This window comes from Panthera onca, chromosome C1, assembly GCF_046562875.1.
Source record: "Panthera onca isolate mPanOnc1 chromosome C1, mPanOnc1 haplotype 2, whole genome shotgun sequence".
In the NCBI taxonomy this organism is placed as follows: domain Eukaryota; kingdom Metazoa; phylum Chordata; class Mammalia; order Carnivora; family Felidae; genus Panthera; species Panthera onca.
The window spans coordinates 84,231,404-84,248,665 of NC_138346.1; the positions used below are offsets into that span (position 1 = coordinate 84,231,404).

General features: G+C 35.6%; 1 long non-coding RNA gene across 2 annotated transcripts in view; it reads left to right on the top strand.

Annotated features, from left to right (window-relative positions):
• LOC144617058 (uncharacterized) overlaps positions 1–14,914 on the top strand; it is a 379,073-nt gene extending 364,159 nt beyond the window's left edge. For both annotated transcript variants that reach the window (XR_013557064.1, XR_013557063.1), the window contains exon 3: positions 14,824–14,914. This is a non-coding gene — a long non-coding RNA (uncharacterized LOC144617058). The remainder of the gene's footprint in view (positions 1–14,823) is intronic.
• Positions 14,915–17,262: the final 2,348 nt, after the last annotated feature.

Here is a 17,262-nt window from a genome sequence, read left to right on the forward strand (position 1 = left end):
CTCCCCCTCTCCCCTGCTTGTTCTCTCTCTCTCTCTCTCTCTCTCTCTCTCTCTCTCTCTCTCAAAATAAATAAACATTAAAAAATAAATAAATAAAAGGAGGGGCACCTGGGTGGCTTATTCGGGTGAGCGTCCGATTTTGGCGCAGGTCATGATCTCATGGATCTTGAGTTCTGGCCTCACATCCAGCTCTGTGCTGACAGTTCAGAACCTGCTTTAGATTCTCTGTCTCCTTCTGCCCCTCCCCCGTGCTCACTCGTTCTCTCTCTCTTTATCAAAAATAAGCATTTTTTAAAAACAGAATAACCCTCTTTGAACCCCCAAAAGATCTCATATGAAAATGTCACATAGCAATTCCAAGATGGGCTGTGTATAGTTCTGACATCACTAGAGTATATGTGAAATTAGCTTATTTAGTATTTATATGATAGAAATTGAAAAATATTCTTGTGATATTTACAGAGAATAATCCACTTGAAACATCCCAAATATGTCCATATTTCTTCCTATATTAATAATTAAAGCAGCATTGGGCCCCTGGGTGGCTCAGTCGGTTGAGCATCCGACTTCGGCTCAGGTCATGATCTCACAGTTGACAAGTTCAAGCCCCGCGTCGGGCTCTGTGCTGACAGCTCAGAGCCTGGAGCCTGCTTCAGATTCTGTGTCTCCCTCTCTCTCTGCCTCTCCTCCGCTCCTGTTCTGTCTCTCTCTATCTCAAAAATAAAGATAAACATTAATTTTTTTTTAAATAATTAAAGCAACATTGATGAAAACAGGTGTTTCTGTGGCTCTGAGGCTCCTACTGTCTGGTGGCTCTGTGTCTTCATGACATGGTTTCCAGGGTCATCATGAAGGGCCAAAATGTGGGAATCCCATTAGGGACATTTTTATAGGACATTCTTGGGTGTCACTTGTATCAATTCTTTCTATGCTATATTAGCCAGATGTGAATTGTACTTTATGTGGGCATCCAGAAAGAAAAAGAAACTGGTATGGTGAAGAGCTCACTAGTCTCTGCCATACTTATCAAGTTAAAATAAATTCTCATTTTAGTCAAAATTTCTCCTGCCTCTTAATTCTTATAAATCAAATCTCTTTTTTTCCTCCATATTTCATCCTAATGTATCCTTTTATCCTTTTTTTATTTTTATTTATTTTATTTTTTATTTTATTATTTTTTATTTATTTTTTCAATCTCTTTATTTTTATTTTTTCATCTCTCCCACCTTTCTCTTGCTTGATTTCAGTTTTCTTATGTACTATACCCAGGTCACTGAGTTAGCCAGGCAGCCCTCTTTCCATTACCCATAGTAACCTCACTTCCTCGTTCTGCCACAGCTGCCCCTCCAGTCTTTCATACTTGTGTAAGTGAACTTACGTGAATTCTCGTTCCTGGGTGAAGCACAAGTAGAAACCACACCAGGCAGAGTTGTCTCACAAATTAAGCTTTATTTGCAGCAAATAAGCAGATCATAGAGAATAACTTCCAAAGCTGAGACTTCCTGAGCAACAGTGAATGGGTTCCTTTTATTTAGGGTTCAGATGAATATTTGGATAGGGATGCCTTGTCATCATATGTTGACAGGCATAAGATTGTGCATATGCCTTAAGGAAACATGCCTATACATACATTGGTTATTATGTAAATGAGGCTTGTGCTTCTCCTTGGGGTTCAGCTGGTGACACCTGGACAATCTAATCTTCTGCTTTCTCCACTTTTGTCCCACATGGAAAACACCACCACTACCACCACCACCGGCAACAACAACAGAAACTCAGTAGTCCTTATAAACCTGTTTCCAACCTCTGCCAAACCCTAATAATACTGTTTGGCTATTAGTGATTTGGGATCAATTTACTTTTTCATTTTCCATGGCAAATATTTCAGACTTTGACAATTTATTTCATTTATTTGTTTACTACCTGCCTTAACATCAGAAGGTCAATTTTTTTTAAAAGTACATGCCATATTCCCCACATTTTATCTCTAATCAGTATGGCCCTGCTTTGTTTCCCAAGACTCTTCTGCTCAGACTGCTCCTGGCCCTTACTTCCTTACTTCTTTCCTTATCTCTTCTCCATTCTCCATCTACTTCTTCTCCCCATTCTGTATCATGTTCCCTTTATGGAGGAAAACTTTGATTCATCCTTCAAAATGCACCTGAAGTATCACTGTTTAGTCTGCTCTGGCTGCTGTAACAAACTACCACAGACTAGGTGGCTTAAACAACAGAAATTTATTTTCTCACTGTTTCGGAGGCTGGGATGTCCAACGTTAATGTGCCATCAAGCTAGGTTTTATTCTGAGGCCTCTTCTCTTAAATTGTAGGAGGCTGCCATCTCAGTGTGTGCTCACATGGCCTCTCTGTGAGCCTGTGGACAGAGAAAGAGAGAACAAGTTCCTCTGGTGTCCCTTCTCCAAAGGATCAGAGCCCCACCTTTGTCACATCATTTGACCCTATTATTATACTTCCTTAGAGGCTCCGTCTGTAAATACATCCACATTAGGGGGTTGCCTCACCATTGCTTACAATTTCAGCATAATAACCTTTTGACTGTAGCCACACAAATGTGACCCTTGAAAACAATCTGTGTCGTATTTTAGACTATGTTCACCTTTTCAACTTCACCAGATGAATTTTAGAGGGCTGCGACAATCACCTTTACCATCACTTCCCAGTGATGCATCCTTTGAAATGAGGCAGGAAGAGTCTGTGCCCATATAATTTTGAATAGTGTGTTGCACTGTCATCATACTTTAAAGTGTTTTCTTAGGTATCCTCTCTGGAGTATGAGCTAGATAGAGATGGAAATCATGTCTTAGTATCTTTTGTGTCATGTTCAATAGCTAGTACTAAGTCTGCAACAGAGTAGGCTCTCAATAGCTATTTTTTGATCAATCCACTGATCCACCAGATCCTGAAAGTCAGCCAAATGGTAAAAGAAAGATTATGTTATGGGTCCTATAGCTTAATAGCAAGAATGATGCATTTAATTGGAATTATTTTGATATCGATTCCCTATATATGGCATGTACTCATTCAACGGAATGTTTAATTCAGCTCAGTTCTGTGATCACTTGGGGAAAATACCATTTGTAAACACCAGCTTAAGTACAGGTATAAATTCCTCAAGAACTAAAATAGAAAAATTTGAGTATGTTCATTCCATTGAGCTTGTTTATCTCAAAAGTTTGCTAGCATAAAACTGCTAGAATTGGAAGCTTACTGTGGATTGAGCATAGTATCTAGCGTTATAACTATTTATTTCAAGAGGCCTGGGCAGTTCAAGCATATGTTTTAAGGCCTTAAAGCTCTATTCCTTTTTGTCATCATTTGAGTCCTGGCCTGATTCAAGTTATTTTTTTTTTTTTCTTTTACCAATTACATCTTGGAATTGTAGAGTAGATTTTTTTTTAGGTTGCTGTTTGTGATTATTCTTACTACTTCATCAACTCCATAGTTGTCAGAAAGGCATTTTTGCATGAAATTTAATTTCTGCAATGAAGGTTGAAAAATTATCTTGTCTCATCAATAAGGAAAACTCTACCACATCCCCCACCCCTGTTTTCTGTCAGAGCAAAATAATCTCTTGAATTATCTGTATAAAATATTTTGCATTGTTCTGGCAATGATCTGGCTCCATCCCTGGGTAGGAAATTGGGCATGTGTGGCTAGGCATCCAGAGGAATATGTTTACCAATGAGTTATCTTCCAAGGTTTTGACACCACCATCAGTTATGCCAGATGCAAATCATTTACTCTCTGTCAGTTCAAATACACAGTCTTGTTTGGATGACTTAAATCTATGCTGGCACCAAAATATAGCAAGCAGTATTGCTCAACTTTTGAGTTGAAAGCATAGACAAATGTATACAGAGCCAAAACATGGAAATAATACAATGTAGGGTGAATTTTGTTAAGTGTTACTTAATGTTAGCATAGCATGAGATTGTCAAAGGAGTAGTGACATTTCCTATTGAGAAAAGGAAATGTTCTTCTACAATGGTAGACATAAATGTTTGACATAGAGTTTTAAGATGACTGTCATGTTCTGTATAGCCCACAATCCTGCCAGATCTCATAAAGTAAAAAAATGAAACTCCTGGTAAATACCTCAGGAAAATGCCATATTAAATTTTGGGATTTTATAATAATGACTTCAGTGCTTCAGTATTTCATAGAGTTTAGCATCATGTCTATAGACCATGAACTGGTGGATTAATGGCCTCAAGAGTTAAAAAGTTTTGACGGATTTTTCTTTATTCTTTCTTATTTCTGAATCAAGGCAGATCATGGTACAAAAATTGAGATTATTAAATCACTTATTTTTTGGCTTTGGCATAAAGACAGCTGAAGTAAACAAAGTTAACCAATATTTGACTTACTGAATAGATACAATTTCTGTTTGTATAAAATAATGGGAGAATTTAATAAAATATCCCAGCTGAGGACTATGGGTTTAGATCACACACAGACCATTAAATTAGAAAACACAAATCTGGCTGGCTCAGTGGGTTGAGCATCAAGCTTCGGCTCAGGTCATGATCTCATGGTTTGTGAGTTCGAGCTCCTCATTGGGCTCACAACTATCGGTGCAGATCCCACTTAGGGATCTAAGTGTACCTCCCTATTGATTCCCTATATATGGCATATACTAATTCTTCAATGGAATGCTTAATTTAGCTCAGTTCTATGATTTGGAGAAAATAACCATTTGCAAATACCAGGTTAAGTACATGTATGAATTACTCAAGAACTTAATTTAGCTCAGTTCTATGATTTGGAGAAAATAACCATTTGCAAATACCAGCTTAAGTAATATATAAATTACTCAAGAACTGGAATGGAAAAATTTGAGTATGTTCATTCCATTGAGCTTGTATATCTGCTCCCCCACCCATGCTCCTCTCTCAAAAATGAATATTTACTAAAAACAAAACAAAACAAAAAACAGAAAGAAAATCCAGATTTGAATATTAGTTCCACTTTCTTATCTATGAAACAGGAAGGATACTTCCTAACTTATAAAGACAGTATATTGATTTAAAACTTGAAGGATAGGGGTGCCTGGGTGGCTCAGTTGGTTAAGCATCTGACTTCGGCTCAGGTCATAATCTCACGATTTGTGAGTTCAAGCCCCACATCAGGGTCTGTGCTAACAGCTCAGAGCCTGGAGCCTGCTTCAGATTCTGTGTCTCCCTCTCTCTCTGCCCTCTCCCTCTCACACTCTGTCTCTGTCTCTCAAAAATTAATAAACATTAAAGCATTTTTTAAATGTGATGGATAAGTATGCATATGTTTATGTACACACTTATGACAACTGGCAGTTATTATAAACATACATCAGGTCATATGGATTTTAACTGAGCTGAGTAGTCAAGATAATTGTAAAAAAAAATACTTCCTTTTCTTAGGTAGAACAAGTCTTACCTAATTTAATGTTTCCCTGGCTTCTTTGACTTTGGCCTATGCTTCCCAGTTAGATTTAAATTGGGCTAAGTAATCACATTTCTAGTTATATATTTTCTCAGAGTCAGAACTTACAGAGCATCCCCAGATCTAGCAATAGAAAAAAACACACATTAGTGCCAGAAAATATTTGTGTTACATAAATCTTTTTAAATGTTTTTGTATAAAATGGTTACACAAAATAAATAAGTGGACCATGGAATTATTTTAGAATGTATATATTTATGATTTAAGAGCATTTCACTTTTCCTTGGTCAAGATACTATTTTCACTAGTTGCTCATCAACCAGGATGGTAGTTCTCAAACAGAGATTTTTTTTTTTTCCTCTGGGGGATGTTGGTAATGTCTGGAGAGGCATTTTTAATTTTTACAACTGGTGCATGGAGGGGTATCACTATCATGTAGTGGATACAGATCAGCGATTCTATTAAACATATCATAATACATAAGACAGTCCCTACAATAAAAATTGTCTGGTTCCAAATGTCAACAGTGCTGCTCTTTAGAAACCACTTCTATTAGGTTTCTTCTATCATACAGACATGGAGTTTCTCATTTCAGAACTAGTAGAAGACTGATTTAGAGATGATAGAATGTATTTGAACACATTTTCAGTCACACACAGGTAACAGGTTTCAGGAGGAAGTCACACACAAATTATCCTTGCCTACAGGCAATGAGCACGCAGTATGAGAAGTTCAAGCCTTCTAATTTGTACACGTGGGAGTGTAATATTTTATAACTTTATTATTCCTGGTAGAGAAGGAACTTCATACACCTGTTGATAGATAATTTTCTGCAATCAATTAAAAACAGTTCTCTTTGATTATCCATAAGTAGGTTTCACTTTATAATACATATTTTTATTTGAAAGATTGTAGAAAATATTTTCTAAACCGAGCCTTGACTCTCATCATTATAATAAGTGAAAACTAGAGAAGATCAAGAAATCCATCTACTTCTTCATTTTATAGCTGAGAAAATTGGGAAACGACGAGGCTGAGCAACTTTCCCAGGGTTATAAAGTTTGTTGCACATGGTGTCAGGACCATATTTCCAGTCCAGTCAATTAATTGCCAATATTTTCATTTTAATGCTGTCATTCATCATATATGCATTTAAGTTCATTGCCTATTTTTCAAAGAACTGTCTTGGGTCTCTCCTGCCTCCCTGTCACAACTCATCCTTACATTTATTTTTGTCTGACAGTTTTTTCTCCTGGTTTCTTTTAGGTCAGTGAAGCCAACAGTACAAAACCTTTAATTTGATACCTTACCCTAAAGCCTTTCCATGGGCTTTTATACCAAACCAGACTCCCCTAGATTTAAGAGGTGTGGAAAAGCTAGATTAAGGTGTCTCAGGCTAGCTACTCTTCTATTTGGTCAGATTGTGAAATGGCCTGTGCTGCAGAGTTCGCCCATCACTAGAGGAAAAAGCTCTTCTCATTTGTACCGGTTTAACTTACAGGGATTTTAGTGATCCACGAAACAAGTGAAATTTAAGATACACATCTTAAGCCCAGTTTGTAAAGGCTTGCGCTTTCAATAACAAAACTCACAGTGACAGTGATGTATGGTTTTCTTTATGAGACCTGAAAACTGATGGATATGTGATCTTATAAATGCTTAGACAAACTAATGCACATAATTATATTTTCCATTTGAAGTCTATTGCTAGGCATTCTAATACAATATCATTAGTTGAAATGGCCACGATGATACAGCTTGGGCAGTTTGTCACGGTAATTACAGGGTGATTATTTTTGACTGGAATAAAGATTTCAGTTTTAGTATGGTGGAAAGCATCATCACAAATTACAGTCTTGGAAAATAATAATAAAAACTTTAAGATTTTAATGCATTCTGCAGCATTATTCCAAAATAATTTCTCATTAAGGAAAATGTCCATAAATTGGATAAATAAATTATTTTTAAAGTGATTAAAATATAGCTTTGCCAAAAGGATCCCACTTATCTCATTAATGGTTCCTATGTATAAAAATGTCGACATTAGATAAAATTTGAATGTGGTAAATAAGGCTTATGTCATAATTAACAACCTTTGAAGAAAGGATTTTTTTTTTAAGCAGACACAAAAGTACGGCATTTATCTTCACTATTTTCAGAATGGTTGATTAAAGTAGACAGTGTCCTAACATCTATATTGAAAACTATATTAATCAATTGATTAATCATGCAACATTAATCAAAAGCCTCCCTAAGTGTTTTAGTATCTGAGCAGCTCTTAGTATTTTCTATCAGATCCCTTTTAAGGTGTCCATTAAAAAGATTAAATTTGGGTGGTAAATACTGAGGGGTTGTGGAACTTGAGGCTTCTCACTGGAAGGTCACAGACACCGCTCATTAGTGCTACTTTTAATGGGATAAGAAGCAAAAGTTTTGAATATGTGACTAAATCAATTAATCAGTCCCGCAGTTGACTCATTGCAGTAAGCAGTTTAATATTTGCCGAATTGGCACCAGGGCCATCTGGGTGATTTGTCCTCAGTGGGTTGGCTTAAACCGAAGAACACTTTTTACTTAAGAGTTTAAATTGAATGGCAAAAAAAAAAAAAAAAAAAAAAAAAAAAATGAAGCCGCAACTGCTATTCAATATGTTGGTTTGTACAAACTAGTTAAAAGTCAGCCTTTATTATTAAGAATGTATTCAAATGATCTAGGGTGCCCTGTACAATGAGTGTAAAACGTCCTATTACTGGAGTGGATGGTTCAAAATCAAATGAATTATTTCAGTGTTTAGTGAGATTCGATTGAACTTCATAGTACACTCTCAAGCTTACTAATCAGCTGTAAATTTCAACATTGGTGATTTATAATTGGTTTAGTTCTTAGATTTCTAAACTCTTTTACATGTAATATTAGTGAAGCAAATTTGTGCAATAAATATGGAGAATGTCAGCATCAAAAAACAAAATTAGTATAGTTTAGATAAAGACAAATGTAATAACTATTGGGCAATAAATAAAATTATTTATCATATTTTCAGAAGTCACAGCTCTATTATCTTTTGTGTCTCATATCTTTCTAATTTTAAAAAGCAACACTTTTCAATATATCTGTTTATTTTGATCATTTTCCCATATAAGAAATGGTAGGTTCGGCAAACTCTGTTGATCTTACAATCCTTTTCGTTTACTTGACAGAGATTTTCTTTCTACTACTGAATAAGTGATCATAACGACATTCAATGAAATTAAATCTTGTCAATTTTTTCTGGATAGTTTTGCCAGCTTTTCAAACAGAATCCAAACCTATAGACATTTAAAAGCATGGTATGGCCCATCTGTTCATCCCTGCTGTTGCTTGAGGAAAGATTCTGTAGTCGAGACAGTTCCCAGAGTTTGTGCAAAGGACTTTATGATTTGGGCAATCTCTAGCTATTGCTGTTTTTCAACAAAATGATTAGGTGGTAGTTTTAAAATTTGCAAATATGTCCTGAAGCTTCAGCAATAGAAACACATATCTAGATAACTAAATTTAATATATGCTGAATATCTTCAGCTTCAAAAGATGCTTGTTTTCTTCTCTGCCAGTTGCTCAGAGTGAAAACAGATATTTTGTTATATATGCTGCCCTGCTGCTGGTGCTCATCTGCAAAAGGATGACGATTGGGAGATAGAGAGGCATGCTTCATCTTTGCGCTTCTCTTTTGCATAAAGTTACCTAAAGAAAGGCAGCTACTTTTTAAAAGACAGTTACCTTTATGATGTATTATGTAATGACACAAATTCTTAAGAAATAACTTTAGGTTTTTATTTAGCATTTAGTACTACAGAAAAAGAATTTAGATAATGCATTTTACCTCCCAAAGTTGATTTCTTACCCTTCTTAGTTCTTTGTTTTCAGCAGAATAGTGCTTAAAAGAGAGTTACAGAATAAATCTAATTATAAGGCATTATAAAAAATTGGTTTCTTTTAGCATGCACAATCTACATTATAATTCTAAGTGTGCCTTTTGGTATGAAGTATCTGAATAATATTCTTAGTTGATTACTATTTAGAGCTATTCAGGTACACACCAAATGCTCTAAATCTTTATTTTGTTCTCTGTTATCAAATAATTACATGAAAAAGAAACATGTCTAAAAATAATCAGAAATAGATTTGGTTATGTCTCCATGTATATATTGTTTCATATTTGAGTTATATTTTCATTTTGCTATTGACATGAAGCTTGGTTGCCTTCAGCGGGGAAGGAAATATAATCTGCATAATTCCCATTAGTTCTTCATTGGGTAAATGCATTTTGATATTCTATAGTAGGTTGGTTTGTGGCTAATCATTTTTGTACTTAGCAGCAGGTGTTGCTTCTATATTGAAAAACTAGTACACATTTTAGAAATCATGGGTATAATTTAGCCATAAAACACCTAAGTTTCAGGATCCATCATTTCATTAAATAAGTTCACTGGAAACAAGAAAAGCAATTAGTTGCTAATAAGATCATTGTTTCATTACCTGGGTTAACTTTTATACTATTCAGAAAGCATTTTAGAGACAGATTCGTTTTTGGTGGTGTTCTTATGGTGTAATAGGACTACCTGACATCAAATATTCTGACGGAGCCCGATTTCCCAAATGTTGCCTTGGGGCAGCTTTTTAGGGAGGGCACAATTTTGAACACAAGAAAGTATTATATGTTGGTAACATTTTGGTTTATGGATTTTAGCTAAGATTTATATTTTAAACATTCTTACAAGAATATCCATTTAAAAGTAGATGACTCTAGGGGTATCTGGGTGGCTCAGTCAGTTGAGCGTCGATTTCAGCTCAGGTCATGACCTCACAGCTTGTGAGTTTGAGCCCCGCGTCAGGCTCTGTGCTGACAGCTCAGAGCCTGGAGCCTGCTTCAGATCCTGTGTCTCCCTCTCTCTCTGCCCCTCCCCTGCTCATGCTGTCTCTGTCTCTTAAAAATAAAATGAACATTAAAAAAAAATTGAAAAAGTAGATGTCTCTAGTTTTCAACGTGATTACCCCTTAATAGAATTCAAAATTGTGTAATTCTGTGACTGCAGGCATAAACTATTGGTGATTGTGAGTGAAAACCCTTTTGTTCTTTATACCACTCCTCAGACCTTTAGGAGGAGGACCTAGGAAAATTATAGAACCACTTCCATGACCTCATTTTTTTAAAAATTTTTTTTAACGTTTATTTATTTTTGAGACAGAGAGAGACAAAGCATGAATGGGGAAGGGGCAGAGAGAGAGGGAGACACAGAATCCGAAGCAGGATCCAGGCTCTGAGCTGTCATCACAGAGCCCGACGCGGAGCTTGAACTCACGGACCGCGAGATCGTGACCTGAGCTGAAGTCGGACGCTTAACCGACTGAGCCACCCAGGCGCCCCTGGGGACCTCATTTTTAAGAGAAGTGATATGACAGACGTATCTGCCTCACTGTTTTCTGAGGATCACATGAGGTACAGGAATTAATATCATTTTGAAAACTGTCAGTTATGAAAGAAATGTAAATTTGTATTATTATGTTTAATTATTACTGATTGTGTTATCATGCTATCAATGAGGGCCTTTATGTATTGTTTAGAGCACTACTCCCTCAGCTGAAGTCTCCGTTCCTGGAGTCCTGTTGCCTTATTTCTTCACAACTTTCCTCTTCAACTTATTGTGTGGATTTGCTCAAGTGACCCAAATTCTCTGTACCTCATTTTACTCATTTGTAAATAGATAATAATATCTAAATTATAAGGTTACCAGTAGGACTAAATGAGTTAATACAAAGAGAGCTCTGAGAACATGCGACCAAAAAATGCTGAATCACTGTTTTTGTTGTTGCTCCTGCTACCAGGATCTTGTGATCTGTCCATAATGAAGTTACCACATTCCTTTCCATTCAAATTTCTTGTGCTATAGGCTTGAGTCACGACGGAAGGAGAACTGTGAAAAGAAGCTCCCCAAATGTGTTTTTAAAACATAGTTCTTTGGGGGTGCCTGGGTGGCTCAGCTGGTTAAGTGTCCGACTTCAGCTCAGGTCATGATCTCACAGTCCGTGAGTTCGAGCCCTGTGTTGGGCTCTGTGCTGACAGCTCAGAGCCTTGAGTCTGCTTCAGATTCTGTGTCTCCCTCTCTCTCTGCCCCTCCCCTCTCTGCTCTGTCTCTTTCTGTCTCAAAAATAAAGAAAAACATTAAAAAAATTTTTTTAAAAAAGTAGTTCTTATATTTCTCCATAGTATTAACTCCTATTTCTGTACTAGTGGCCTCAAAAGACAAAAGGAAATATGAAGTGAAATTTATCCTGACTGTTCCAGATAATACAGAATTTTCCCTCCAAACATTCAGCCAATGGATTTATTCCTGGGCAATAACTTACTATATAATAAGGACAGTTCTAAACATGTGGCTCCTATCTATAAATGAAAGTGAAGTGAACTTGGTCTATGAAAGATTTGTTTTGATTATAGTCAAAACCATACTTATATAGACAAAATGGTGGAACAAGAAATCTGGAATTTGGTTAAGTGGTAATTCTTTTTTTTTTTAAGTTTATTTATTCATTTATTTTGAGAGAGAGAGGGAGAGGGAGGAGCAGAGAGAGAGGGAGAGAGGGAGAATCCCAAGCTCCACACTGCCAGAACAGAACATGAAGCAGGGCTTGAACTCACAAACTATAAGATCATGACTGAGCCAAAATCAAGAGTTGGACACTTAACTGACTGAGCCACCCAGCCACCCCTAATGGGTAATTCTGATTGAATGTAGTCATCTCAGTAGCTATTGATCTCTAGTCTTTCCATAGGTAGAGCAGAATTGCCTGATTTTCTACTGAGGTAGAGAATCCACCAGTCTAGTTTACTATAGACACCCATGGAATTTATCCTCCCACTACTTAATTCTGCTAACATTCTCTGACCAAACGCATGCCCTTTTCTTTTCACTGTGTTTTTTATGTTTTCTTCATCCAAATGTCATAGTGATCTGAAATTTCTTGAAGGCTGAAAGTCAGGAATAATGGAACAATTTCTTATGTTAAAGATGTGTTTTCTTCTAAACCAATTTCCTTTTCCGAAGAATTTGTACATTCCATGTACCTCGGCCTGGAGAGGGCTGATAGTTCTCTAGGAGTCATTTAATATGATAATCATGTGATAAATATATATCATGTGATATATATATATCACATATATGATAATCATGTGATAAATATATATCATGTGATAAATATATATCACATTTCAGGGGCACCTGGCTGGCTCAGTCGATAGAGCGTATTACTCTTGACCTTGGGTCATGAGTTCAAGCCCCATGTTGGTCATAGAGCTTACTTCAAAAATAAATAAAGACATAGATGCTTACATACATTTTTACATAAATTTCCTTTAATTCACTGTAGCATTAAGAAAATTATATCTCAGCTTTCTACTGAAAAATAAGCCTAATTTGTAATCCAGTTCTATACAAGGGAACATCTTCTCTTAAACTTATATTTAGTTTTATGGGGTGCCTGGCTGGCTCAGTCACTAGAGCATGCAACTCTTGATCTCAGGGTTGTGAGTTCAAGCCCCACATTGGATATAGAGATTACTTAAAAATAAAATCTTAAAGAAAGTATTTAGTTTTATTCTTGATAGTTCCCAAAATCAGTTAACTAGAAAGGGAACACTGAGAGCAATGAACAATGGTAATTGATCAAAAGGATTATGGATACAAGTAAATAAGACAAGAAAGTAACTAAATAGCTATAAGCTAATTCTATATTTTTCAACATTTAAGAAAAAAAAACCTCATCTTTCTGGTGACTTGTAAGCTTCTTTCATTGAATCAAGGGTGAAGAGGAAAGAAGAAATTCTAAAATATGAATCATATAATTAGACTGCAATATTTAGTTATTATTAGACTTTTTATCTATTAAGATTGAGAAACAGAAAGTTTTAGAAGACTATAGTAATAATAGCATAGGTTTACTTATTTATTCTAAATTCTGAAATATTTAAAAATATTTCTAAATGCTGTTTGTTGAGTTTGTAAACTCACATCAAATTTCAGATACTTGCACACATTTGTAAAACATCTCTGAGAAATCTCTCCCCTCAGCTTGCAGAAAAGACCATTTATTTTAATTTTACTTTTTTTAGCACAAAAATACCACCAGTTGTAAAAAGATATTTGCTCCTTCTTAGAACACAAAAATGTTTATTGAAACAAAAATAAGATAATTTTTAAAAACAGGAATAAAATTCATGTTCTCAATGACTGCAAGTATAATTCAATTTTTAAATTATTTTTATTCTGTGAACATTTTTTATTACCAACATATTACAGAAAAGTTACTAATTGTCTTTGTTCGGTTGTGTGTTTCACATAAAAGTATCTTATTTAATTTCTGTAACAACCCTATTGATAGGAAGCAATATCTTCATTTTATAGAGAATTACAGGTAGTAGTTAATTTTATTAACCATGTACATATCATCTGATTTCAAAATCCTTGCTTTTGTCTCACTTAACCCTTATTCTATATTACAAAATAAACAAATGAATACACAGTGCTCTGAAAATTTCAGTTTCCTTAGAATACTTGTTAGTTTTATTGCAACTTTTTACTGAGTGGAATTCCATTTGTGACTGTTTCTTCTTTTTCTACAAATTGTGTCACTTTGTCTTTAAATACACTCAATACATTCCGATTTACCCATTAAAAGTCACATACATTACTTTTAAAGACAAAATTCATGTGTATGCTTAAGCCTAAGAGAAAATCTAAGGAAATATATATGTTAGTAAGTCATTTTATTATGTCAGATGTTTTGGTTATTAGGATTTTTAAAAATCCATATACTCTGCCTGCTCCATTTTTAGGTACAATTACAAATTAAATTTTATTCCTGTGTACTTTGATAGATACATTAAAGTGTCTTTCTTCCTGGATTTTTTTTTGTATGAATAATGATGAATACAAACCACAAACTAAATGAGATTATTATAACTAAATTAGGTGTACAAAACATCCAATGGTAAACCTTAATTTCTCTTACCAACATGCTTTTACTACTACCTTGGTGAACTTGTTTTTAATCAGAGCATATCAATGACATTTGCAAAGAAGTACCATTATTTTAACTGGAGCCATGAGCCTACCTACAGTAATGGCATCCTGTCCAGTTCTGATCCCAAACTCAATCTATTAAACCCCTGAAAGTTTGCTTGTTAATTATTGCCAAGTAAAATTTTCATTTGCTCCGAAATTGCATGGTGAATATAGTTATTACAATTAAGTTTATATTAGAAATTGGCACTAGAGGGAGCTAAGTAATTGTATCATTTATGTGTTTAGGGGAAATTGAACATTCATTTAAAAACTTGTATTTTTTTTTTCAGAACCTGCTGATTTTACAAATATGGCAGCTATGCCTCAGCAAATTATAAGCAATAATGAATTAGTTAATTTTCTTCAGTGAAAACTGCTATGGTAAGATTATTAAATTACTGTATTTCTACTTAGTGAAAGTAGCTACCAGTCAGTAAATTAGGATTTCTAGGACTCTTTGGGGAAAGGGATTATTACTATTATCCATGTTTATCATTATTTTGGCCCTAACAGAATTAAAATGCTCATAGTACCATGTTAAAATACAATATTTTGTTCCCAAATTTATGGTTTGATAAGAAAATGGCTTTATTGAATAGGATCTCAGTGTTTTTTCTCAGATGAGAAAACAATTTTACTCTTATGATACAGTCTAGGAATTTAGTTGGTTCGATTACTTTGAAGGGCTGGTTCTGTTTAAGAACAGCGTTCTTCCCCAATGAGCACAGCCTATGGTGAGTTGGTAACATTGTGCCATATCCTGCTTTTATACTTATCTCCGCAATTCATAAAAGTCTGTTTAGGTGTGCAGAGGTAAAAGCTGCAGGATGCTTTTATTTACATGAACTAAAGAGCTAAAAAACAAATATTTAATCCCATGTATTTTCACGTTGACTCCCTGAAAACACATTTGAAAACAGCTTGTATTAAGTCAATATTGTGGGGAGAAAATGGGACGTTTTATCCTCCCCGTCATATTACTTAGGTGGTCACGGCCAAAAAGGCACACATTTTACACATCCTTATGTGAGTTTGTCCTCTTACAGACAATGCATATGGGAATTTGTTCTTTTTTTCACAGGTCTTATGAAGGAAAAATATGGTTTAGATGTTAAAAAAAAAAAAAGGTTTCGTTCACATACGATTCTACTTTGAAAATACAATGATGTTGAAAATAGTGATGTGGGGGCGCCTGGGTGGCTCAGTCGGTTAAGCAGCCGACTTCCACTCAGGTCATGATCTCGCGGTCCGTGAGTTCGAGTCCCGCGTCGGGCTCTGGGCTGATGGCTCAGAGCCTGGAGCCTGCTTCCGATTCTGTGTCTCCCTCTCTCTCTGCCCCTCCCCCATTCATGCTCTGTCTCTCTCTGTCTCAAAAATAAATAAAAACGAAAATAGTGATGTAAAACTCCTGATTTTTTTTTTTTTTATGGTGAAATCCTTTTAGCTAATATTTTATTATAGATTTGAATTGATACATCAGTGTGCAAAGTGAAGTTTCTAGCTTTTTTTCTAGTGGATCAAATGAGGAAACCCTCTGCCTTTAACTACCTCTGCACAGGTTTAGCTTTAATATAAACGTGAATTTTAGAGAAAATAAATGTAAAAAGTAGAAAAAAATTATAGCTGGGCTATACATTATGTGATAAACCACAACTCTGATTTCTTTCTGTTTGCTTCACTTATTTCCTTTATGAAAATGAAGCATTGCTTAACTTTGTTTTATTTTTATGATTTGAATTATTAGCGTATTATCTATCTCAAAGGAATATCATAATTGAGGTTAGCCTTATAAGAGAGGTTAGCAAGTAGCATTTTTTTTTTAATTTTTTTTTTTTAACGTTTATTTATTTTTGAGACAGAGAGAGACAGAGCATGAACAGGGGAGGGGCAGAGAGAGAGGGAAACACAGAATCCGAAACAGGCTCCAGGCTCTGAGCTGTCAGCACAGAGCCCGACGCGGACCGTGAGATCATGACCTGAGCCGAAGTCGGACGCTTAACTGACCAAGCCACCCAGGCGCCCCAGAAAGTAGCATTTTAAAGACAGGATTTGGGGGGCACCTGGTGGCTTAGTCAGTTGAGCATCTGATTCTTGATTTCAGCTCAGGTCATAAACTCAGGGTTGTGAAGTTGACTCCTGAGTCAGGCTCCATGCTGAACGTGGAGCCTGCCTGGGATTCTCTTTCTCCATTTCTCTCTCTGCTGTTCCCCTGCTTGTGCTCCTTCACTCTCTCTGTCAAAAAACAAAAAACAAAACAAAACAAAAACAGTATTTTGGAGAAGAAGGAAGGCTTGTATATGGAATACCTAGGACATCTTTTAAATCTCTAAATTAGTGTTTAAAAAACTGTAATGTACATGCTGATCACCTGAGGCTTCTTAAAATGAAGACTCCATTTCAGAAGATCTGGGTTCTTCATTTTTAACGAGTTCCCTGTTATCATCTGTGGACCGCACTCAGAATAGCAATAGTCTTCACTTTCCTTAATCCTGATATGTGTTGCTCTGGCTTGAAATGAGAATTTAGAGCAAAGGAAAGTTGGAATCTAGAACCAAATGATGGCCCTGATACAGTAAACCTGAGATGCCAATTATAGTTGCTCTTGCCCTTTGTGAGCATGTTAGATGTGCAACACTGACAACATACAAGAACAGTGAGTGTGCAGGCACAGGGCCATCTACAAACCATTTACACTGTGTAGCTGTAAAATTCCTTTGATTCCACAATAT